Here is a 10,248-nt window from a genome sequence, read left to right on the forward strand (position 1 = left end):
CATAAGAAGCTGAGAGAGCTTTGTTGCTGGAATTCTGAGAAAACCGGTGGAGTATTGGCTTCTAGACTGGGCAACCCCACAGCAGAGCGCAATACAGAAAGGAGCGGACGTGGGCCTCCACCCCTTCCATACAGAACTGCACGGCACGCGCACCCCAACATTTGGCACCCCAGCGGTGACAAGGGTCAGAATGCGGACGGGCTTGTAGAGCATTCTCAGAAATATCCAGTGGACATTCTGCAGAGGCTGGAGGTCCTGATGAACCTAAGACGAGGGGCCTTGAATGGCCAAGTGGACAAGGGCTCATGCATCTGAGTGGCCGCAGTCCCAGGGACCCCATGTCTACCAAGAACAGCAGCAGGAATGGGGCTCCCTTCTCCTGGGAACAGGCAGGATACAGCACAGAAGAAAGAGAAAGCTTTCCTCCTGAGCATCCCCAGGTCACCGCCAGCCGCTGTGATCACTCACGGTTTGGGTTTTATTAAAAGCCAGCCCTGGAGAACGGATTTCTTGCGTGTTTCTGGTGCTGGCGTTCTCACATCTTGGATTAAATGAGATAACAAAAGTAAGCCACCCTGCGTGCTCCGTCCCCAGCACGAAATGAGCACGGAACCAATGGCAAATGCCTTTCCCTGCTTCTCTCTGGAGTGTGGTTCTCATCTGAAAATCAGCCAGACCACACGCATTCAGATGGCTCATCCCAAAAGTCTGGGCTGTTGTGTAGACGTAGAGATCGAGAGATGTCCCCTCTCCTTGCCAACAAATTCCTGGGATTTATCTGATCGCCACTTTGCTCAAGCAAATCATTTTTCTAATCTAAATGCAGTCGCAGTTGCGGTAGCTGGAAAATGACTTACTCTTCTTAACACTCTGCTTTGGTGACAGGAAGGAAATAAGACAAACTGTAAAAGGTGTGCTGTATATCTCATTCCACGTTACAGACAAACCCGAAACACAATAATCCTGTGCAATTGTTTCCAGAGTCAGATGGGCTGGGGCGGTGTTGGTGAGGGAAGCTGGGAAGCTGGTACCCAAGGGCAGCTCAGGAGGCAGTGACCATGAAGGGGCAGAGGAAGACGCGTGGGGCTGGGCGCGGGGCCGGGCTCCTGTCGCCTGCACCCACTCGCATCCACACACAGATCCCCACTGTCCACGTTCTCTCTTTTCTCGCAGCTCCGAAAGTCCACTCTTAAGAAAGACTCTAGGGGGGGCGCCTGGGTGGCTCAGTCGGTTAAGCATCCGACTTCGGCTCAGGTCACGATCTCGCGGTTCGTGAGTTCGAGCCCCGCGTCAGGCTCTGTCTGTGCTGACAGCTCAGAGCCTGGAGGCTGCTTCGGATTCTGTGTCTCCTCTCTCTGCACCTCCCCCACTTGTGCTCTGCCTCTCTCGGCCTATCAAAAATAAATAAATGTAAAAAAATTTCAATAAAAAAAAAAAAAAAGAAAGACTCTAATAGGGGCTCCTGGGTGGCTCCGTCGGTTGAGTGTCCAACTCCCGATTTCAACTCAGGTCATGCTCTCACAGTTTGTGAGTTCGAGCCCCCTGTCAGGCTCTGGGCTGACGGTGTGGAGCCTGCTTGGATTCTCTCTCTCTCCCTCTCTCTCTCTGCCCCTCCCTGCCTCTCTCTAACTCTCAAAATAAATAAATAAAGTTAAATATTAAAAAAAAGAACAGAAAAGAAAGATTCTAACAGGGCTCCTGGATGGCTCAGTCGGTTGAGCGTCCGACTCTCTTGATCTCAGCTCAGGTCATGATCTTACAGTTCATGAGTTTGAGCCCCGCATCAGGCTCCACGTTGACGGCATGGAGCCTGCTTGGGATTCTCCCTCTCTCTCTCTCTCTCTCTCCTTCTCTCTCTCTCTGTCTCTCTTTCTGTCAAAATAAATAAATAAACTTAAAAAAAAGACTCTAACAGAAGCCACTTAAACCTCAGGGTGAATGTCAGACACCCTATTACCTCTCTCTAAAGGGATTTCTGTTTTGACCCTTATCACTGTTTAAGACCTTCTGTGTAATATTCAAGCCCCCTCATGTGAGGTCATCAGCCAGGACATGGCTTCTGCTTGCCTCTCTTACCAGCTCATCATTCTATTCCACTGACCCTAACTGCACCAGGCCCGTGGTAACAGAAGAGCCGTGCATCTTGATTGCGGTGATAGTTCCAAGAGACCGCACGGGAGGCAAAACCCGACGCGGTCGCGGGCACGCACACGAGCACATGTAGAACTGATGAAGACCGAATAGTTTGCAAATTGTACCCAGCGTCCGTTCTGTTGCTCTGGTGCTGGACTGTAATTACACAAGATGCCAACATCAAGAAAGGAGAGGTGATGTAGACAAGGGAACCCCCCGCCCCATGCGTTTCTCTTACAACTTCCCGTGAATCTCTCTTTATTTCAAAATAAAGGTTAAAATAAAATCCATCAGGTTGTCTCGTGTCTTTATTTCTTCTTTTTTTTTAAGGAAGGCAGACTGCCACGTGCAGCGCCTCATGTGGATGTGTCTGGAGTCTTGGAAGCTTCACCACCCTGCGCTCTCCTACAGTGGACCTTGAGAGCTTGTTTGGAGGTTCTAGCAGGGGAACGCAGCTACTCGTATACCCTTGACTGAAGAGGCCCGTCCTCTTCGACCCAATGCGCAGCTTCGGGAGGGACACACATAGAGCGGTGAGGGAGGAAGGGGACACCCGCCTAGCCAGCCAGATCAGCCGAATCAACCCTGGCGGTCAATGGGCAGCCAGATCGCCCCCACATCCCCTTTATTTCTTTTGCGAGATTATGATCACTCTCATATATACCTACTAACTCTTCGTTCTTCAACTCAGCTCATGCATCATTGCTCAGCACAAACTCAATAAATGTTTATGAAATGAGTGAACGAGTGGTCCCTGTTTTTCTCTGATAAACGGGCTGTGAAAAAAAAAAGACAGAAAGAGGCTGTGAATCAATAAAATGACATAATCTTGCAGATAAAAGCACGCACTTGGAAGTCAGGCTACCTGACTGAAACCCCACTTCAATATGTTCCTCTAGCTGTGTCGTCTGAGCTTGGTTTCCTCACCTTCTAAGTAGGAACGGTACTAACATTGTACGGTTTTTACGAAGATTACATGAATTAATGCGGTGTGATACGGTCAGAAATATATATTTGGTCTCCTCCCCAGCTCCTGACTCAGAGCTTCTAAAATCCTTGGAGCTTCCTACAGATCAAAACCACAATGAGATATCACCTCACCCCGTCAGAATGGCTAAGACTAAAAATCCAGAACCACAAACGTTGGCGAGGATGTGGGGGAGATAGGAGCCCTCATGCACCGTGGGTGGGAATGCAAATTGGTGCAGCCACCACCGTGGAGAACAGTAGGGAGGTTCCTCAAAACTACCCTACGATCCAGTAATAGCACCGCTGGGTATTTACCCAAAGAATACAAAAACACTGATTTGAGGCGATATACGTACACCTTTGTTTCTTGCAACTTTATTTACAATAGCCAAATCATGGAGGCAGCCCAGATGGCCATCAATAGATGGATGGGTAAAGGAGATGGAGTATCTGTACAACGGAATATTATTCAGCCATAAAAAAGCATGAAATCTTGCCATTCTCAACAACGTGGATGGAGCTAGAGGGTATCACGCTGAGTGAGATAAGTCAGTCAGAGAAACACAAAGACCATGTGATTTCACTCAGATGAACAAAGCGGGGGAAAAAGAGAGAGAGGCAAACCAAACGGAGTTAACTGTGGCGAACAAAGTGGTGGTTACCAGAGGGGAGGCGGGTGGGGGATGGATGAGATAGGTAGAGGGGATTAAGAGTACACTTCCCACGATGAGCCCCGAGTACTATATGGAGATGTTGAATCACGAAATTGTACACCTGAAACTAGCATAACACACCGGACTTCAACTTTTTACAAATAAATTAAAAAAGAAAATATAAAATCCTTGGAACTTCGAGAGATGGGAGCAGCTTTAGTTATTCACAGCCAGCCCCTTTCCATACCTGAGTTTCTGCTAATTAAGTGATTCTTCCGCATCTGGCTCTGTGCTGGCCAAGTGGAGCCTGCTTGGGATTCTCTGTTTTCCTCTCTCTCTCCCTCTTTCTCTCTCCCTCTGCCCCTCCCCTACCCGTGTTCCCACTCTATCTCTCTCCCCCTCTGTCAAGATAAATAAACTTTAAAGATTATTTATTTAAAGATAAATAAATTTTTAAAAAATTTTTTAAAGTGCTGGGAGGGTGGCATGCCCAGAGTGGCCATGGAACTCCATGAACCTCCACCACCCCCACCCCTTGCCCTGTACATCTCCTCCACTTGGCTGTTCCTGGGTTGTAGTCTTTATAATAAACTGGTAATATTAAGAAGTGAAGTGTTTTCCTGAGGGGTGTGAGCCCTTCTAACAAATTATCAAACACGAGAAGGGGATCACGTATAGCTGGCTGGTCAGAGGCACAGGTCGCAACCCGGGACTTGTAATGAGTGTCTGAAGGGGTGAGGTGGTGGGAGCAGTCTTGTGGGACTGACCCCTTCACCTGCGATGTCTGCACTAACTCCAGGCAGTGTCAGATCGGAACAGATCGGAACTCTCTGCTGTCCAGAGAGTTAAAGAATTGGTTGGTATGAGGCAAAGTCCCACATTCGGTGTCAGAAGTGTTGGGAATAAAAACAGCTTGAACGCACACAAAATCCTTAAAATAGTGTCTGGGCATATAGTAAGCTCTCAAATGTGGCCGTTATTATCTCTGGGATGCCTTTTCGGACCTGTCTCCTCCCCTATCCCTGGCCCACCCTCCCCATGTGTATCCAAAACATCCTGTGCTCCCCGACCTGGTGACCCGGGGTGCATACTGATCTAGCACTCTGCAACAAACTGACCCAAGACTAGTGTCTGAAAATAATGATACTATTTATTTTGCTTATGAACCTGCACTCCGGCAGGCTCCTAGAGGACTGCTCACCTCTGCTCCAGTTGGCATCAGCCAGTGTGGCGCAAAGGCTGGGGGCTGGGATCTAAATGTTCACTCACATGCCCAATGTCTGGCACAGTCTCACTGGGGCCTCAGCTGGGGTTCTCAGTCAGAATCAGAAATGCAGCCTCTGTCTGTACCTGGGGTTTCCTCACAACGTGGTGTGGTCTACGTTCCCAGGGCAAGTATCCCAACAGAAAAAGAGCCAAATGGAGGCCATGTTGTTTTTGACCGAGCCTTGGAAGCCACGGTGTTAACTTCTTCCACAATCTATTCAAGGCACAAGGGTCCTCCGAGTTCAAGGCACAAGGACATAGATTCCCCTTCTTGATGGAGGAGTGGCAGGCTTCTGGAAAACATGCGGGACCCAAAATATCACTCTATGAACCACGTCTTGTATTTTCTGTAATCCAATGCTTTGGCGTCTGGGGCCTTGTCAACCCCAGAGAGATTGCCCCTCCCAGGGTTAACCGATTCCTGGAGATGGTGAACTGCTGACCCACAAAGCACACCATTCAAATTCAAACCAACCCATCCGGAGCCCACACACGATCAGCGTTTTTACTGGTCTGTCATGTTCCGAGCTACTACGCCCCATGCCCTCTTCACCCCAGGGTCACTTCCCAGACAACTAGGGACGGTCCCTGTGCCTCAGAGCCTCACTGAAATTACTCAAAGTAGCCAAACCTAAGCTCGCTTACCCTGCCTCGCTGACGCTTTCCCTGTGAAACCTCAGTGGAGGTTCTTTTTCACTGTTTCCCCCCTTTCTGCCTCCTGACTGATGCTGGCACTTCTTCGGGTCATCCCTCGTGGCATGGCACGCCATGGGGCATGGCATTCCCCCTTGGAATCTGTGAGTGTAATGACATATCTTTTCAGTCATAAATGTCTCCTGATCTGGTCCCCTTACTCTACCTCAAATTTTTTAGTAACATATGATATTTTAGAGTAATCACCGTGGCCATCTGGGGGAAATACAATCTTCCACTCTCTGCCTTATAATTGGTTATGTACTTGCCTTTGCCCTCAACTTGACTGGTGCACACAGAAAACACACCCTCCTTTTATCTCTTTAGCCCCTACGCCCAGTACATAACAAGTACTCAATAAACGTTTTTTGACCAACTGGCTGACTGAATACTTGAGAGCCATACCACAACCTTTGTCCTCCTTATTAGGTATCCAAAGAAATAGGACCCTTTTTGTACCTTTTTGCTCTACCGGGACAGCGTCTGTCCGTCGGCATTCAGAATGGTCCAGCATTTGACATACCGTCGTAGACAGCCTCTAACAAAACTAGGCTCTCTTGAACGCCTGGTAACAGAATCGTTTATTTTTATTCATTATTTTTATTTATTTTTTATTTTTTAAAATGTTTCTTTATCTTTGAGAGAGCGAGAGTGAGAGACAGAGCTTGAGCAGGGGAAGGCAGAAACACAGAGGCAGAATCCGAAGCAGGTCCCAGGCTCCGAGCTGTCAGCACAGAGCCTGACTCGGGGCTCGAACTCAAGAAAAGGGAGATCGTGACCTGAGCGGAAGTCAGACGCTTAACCGACCGAATCCTCTACCCTTATACCAAGGAGGTTGGGAAAGCCCCCAAATCTGCACGTGGCATGTGTGCAGGCCAGCTTCAGGGAGTTCGTGCCGTGAAGCCTAAAGTTCTCATGAGGTTGTCTACAACAGGTCAGGAGGGCCTGCGGTGGCTTCGTGCGTGCCACATGTGTTCGTGACAGGATCAAGTGCGCTTTCCTTATTGGGGAGCAGAAAATCATTGTGAAAGTGTTGAAGGCACGAGCACCGAGTCAGAAAGCTACATAAAAAAATGAAGATTTTTGAGTAGCTAAAAAATAAAGAAAAAGAAAAGAAAAGAAAAGAAAAAAGACTTTCTGTAAATTCCTTGGACACATTGTGCCACGCTGGCTGTTTGTTCTACCAGCCCTTCCTTATTTTATTTTATTTGACTTTATTTTATTTTATTTATAAAGAGGAAGGGAGAGGGAATCTTGAGCAGGCTCCATATTCAGCATGGAGGCAAACGTGGGGCTCGATCCCACAACCAACCCTGGGATCATGACCTGAGCCGAAATCAAGAGTCAGACACTCAACTGACTGAGCCACCCAGGCGCCCCTCTGCCAGCCCTTCCCCTTCTACTCCACCTGCTAAGGCACAAAAACCCAACTCTTGTCACCTCTTCTTTGTGGGATTACGTGGGATAGCACAACTCCTCACGGGTTGGACGTGTGGAGACAGAGCGGGACCTCTGAGGCGATGCTCATCACCGGAAGTCTACACTGCGTTCAGAGTGCTCACACAAGTTGTATCACCTGCCGTCATGCATACAAACAGCTGGGCGTCCCTTATCCAGGCAGGTCAGTCCCGCCTTGTGAAACCATTTAAGGGGAATCTCCCTAATACTATAATCTCCAGGGAGTTCCCAAAGAAAGGGAGTCATGCCTTCAACTGCCCCCATCTCAGAAAAGTTTAGAAACTACAAAGTTCTGCGCAGACCCCTGGGACGATGCCTGGATTCTCTCTAGCAGCGTTGGCGATTAGAAACAGCAAAAGCAAGGGGATGCTTCTCCCGTCCTTTGGATTTCGAATGCCTTCTCCCATTCCTCCTGTGAGGACAGAGTCCTCCCAAAAGAACCAATACCTTCTTCCTCAAGCCCCAATGGTGTATGAATGGAAGGGCACCTAAGTAAGATTTACAACCGGGTAGGAGGTCAGGGAAGATTCCCCACACCTCTTCCAACTGAGCGTCCAATGCTGGGATCCATTTGACAATTTTTTTTTTTAAACGTTTATTTATTTTTGAGACAGAGAGAGACAGAGCATGAACAGGGGAAGGTCAGAGAGAGAGGGAGACACAGAATCCAAAACCGGCTCCAGGCTCTGTGCTGTCAGCACAGAGCCCGACGCGGGGCTCGAACTCACGGACCGCGAGAACACGACCTGAGCCGAAGTCGGCCGCTTAACCGACTGAGCCACCCAGGCGCCCCCATTTGACAATTTTAAAAAAATCTAGTCTTATTCCCTAAGAAGAGATGAGGTTGAAAATGCAAATATTTCTTGGGAGCAACAACAAATTGGTGCTCGTTCCAGTAAATAATCCTTTTTTTGTGAGCAGATCTGGTTAAGGGTTAGGAGAGAAAACAGAGAAGAAACACAGGGGTAGGTCCTGAGGGCCGAAAATTGATTCTCTGCCTCCTTCCAGAAGAGGCTTCCAGGAAGGCTTCCTTCCTCTGCCAAGACCTTCTCCAAGGATCATAGAGTTTTGAGTGGTTGTCAAAAAAAAACCAAAAACATTCTAGTTCCGCACCCCCTAGAGCCCTCTGGTGCCATTCACCAAGCCCTTCAACTAACCTGGGTCATCTAGGAATATCTCAGCTGCTCTAAGTTCTCCACAGAAAAATGTTTTTAAATGCATAGCATACCAGGGCTCCTGGGTGACTCAGTTGGTTAAGTGTCCAAGTCTTGGTTTCAGCTCGGGTCATAATCTTACGTCCGTGGGTTCGAGCCCCTAGTCAGGTTCCATGCTCTCGGTGCAGAGCCTGCTTGGGATTCTCCCTCTCTCCTCTCTTGCTGTCCCTCCCTGTGTGTTCTCTCTCTCTCTCTCAAAAATAAGTAAATAAACTTAAAAAAATAAAGCTATTATAGTATAAAATAAAATAAAATAAAATAAAATAAAATAAAATAAAAGCCTAGCATACCTTATAAGGAGTAAGACTTTTCCTGGCCAAATTTCAAATGCTAAATGCAGCCTCATTCACAAGAGCCCAAAGGTGGGGCCAACCCAAGTGAGCGTCAGCAGATGAACGGATACACAAAACGTGGTCTAAACGCACAAAGGATTATTATTCAGCCTTAAAAAGGAATGAACTTCCAGGACAGGATGCTAAATGAAATAAGCCAGACACAAAAGGCCAAATATTATATGATTCCACTTATGTGAGATTCCTAAAATATGCAAACTCCTAGAGACAGAAAACAGAACAGTGGTTATCAGGGGCAGGGGGGAGGGAGGAACCAGGGGCCACTGTTTATGGGTACAGAGCATCTGTTTGGGAAGGTGAAAAAGTTTTGGAAAGGGACAGAGGTGATGGCTGCACAATAGTGAATGTATTAAATACCATAACCTAAATGTGGCTAAAGTGGTAAATTTTATGGTATGTATGTTCTACCACAACCACAACAACAACATTTTCTTAATTTGTTTTTCTAACGTTTTTATTCATTTTTGAGAAATGGAGAGAGACGGAGCATGAGTGGGGGAGGGGCAGAGAGAGAGAGACAGACTCTGAAGCAGGCTCCAGGCTCTGAGCTGTCAGCACACAAACTCAAGTTCTAGAACTCAGGCCAGAGTTCAACACCCTCCCCATCTGGGTCCAACCTTCCAAGCTCTCTCTCAATACCCACCTCCCCCAACCTGGCCTCTTCCCCATCCTCCAAACACCCCTTGGGCTCCCTCCCTGCTGGGTGTCCTGCCCACCCCACCGTCCAGCGCGAGCCCCCGCTCCTCCGTGGTCCCCCCTCGAGCCGTCCATAGTGACACGGTGCTTTCTGAACGGCATCCTTTGTCTACATCGTTCCCTTTATTGCTTGGTGATACAACAGATCTACTGGGGGTGGTAATTAGATTCTGAAGATTAAGGCTCTAAGGAACTTTAGGAGATTGTTTCAACTCCCTTAATTTGTAGTGAGGACCCCGACCCTGAGCGATTACTTGCCCAAGGTCCCAGCACTCATTAGCGACAGAGGAGGGAGTACAATCCACATCCTGACACGGGCTCCCTTCTCTTCTCCAGGGCCGTAGGCTGTCACTATTGTCCCCAACAGGGTTTCAAGCTCTGCCGGGGCAGGCAAGCCCCCCCCCCCCCCCCCCCCCCCGTCAGCTGTGTCCTCACCAACCCAGCGCGGTTTTTAGTAAGTCCACGCTGAGACCGTAAAGGTGTTTCTAGACGATGCCGCCGGGGCCTCAAATTTCTCTTAGCAGTTTCTTAAGGACCAATGTTTCTCCCTCTTCCACTTCCGAATCTCTTCCTTGCGAGTTTTCTAAGAGGGAATTAGGCAAACCAAAACAAAAGCAGTTGGATAATAGTTTTGCAGAACCTCAGCCAATTTTTGCAACCCCAGAAACATGCTCCGTTTACTGCTTGGCCCTAGATGTGGACCCAGCGTAAACTGAACCAGACACACTAGCTCTAATTTTTTCTCAACTCTGCAGACAGATAGTAACCTGGGTCGGTGCAGTTCATCTATTTCCCGGACCGTGAATTCACTGG

The 10,248-nt window shown here is 48.3% G+C and overlaps 1 pseudogene; it reads left to right on the plus strand.

The window, feature by feature from the left end:
* Positions 1-6,216: 6,216 nt before the first annotated feature.
* On the plus strand, positions 6,217-6,783 carry LOC106974160 (60S ribosomal protein L34-like; annotated as a pseudogene).
* Positions 6,784-10,248: the final 3,465 nt, after the last annotated feature.

Source organism: Acinonyx jubatus, chromosome B2, assembly GCF_027475565.1.
Source record: "Acinonyx jubatus isolate Ajub_Pintada_27869175 chromosome B2, VMU_Ajub_asm_v1.0, whole genome shotgun sequence".
NCBI lineage: Eukaryota > Metazoa > Chordata > Mammalia > Carnivora > Felidae > Acinonyx > Acinonyx jubatus.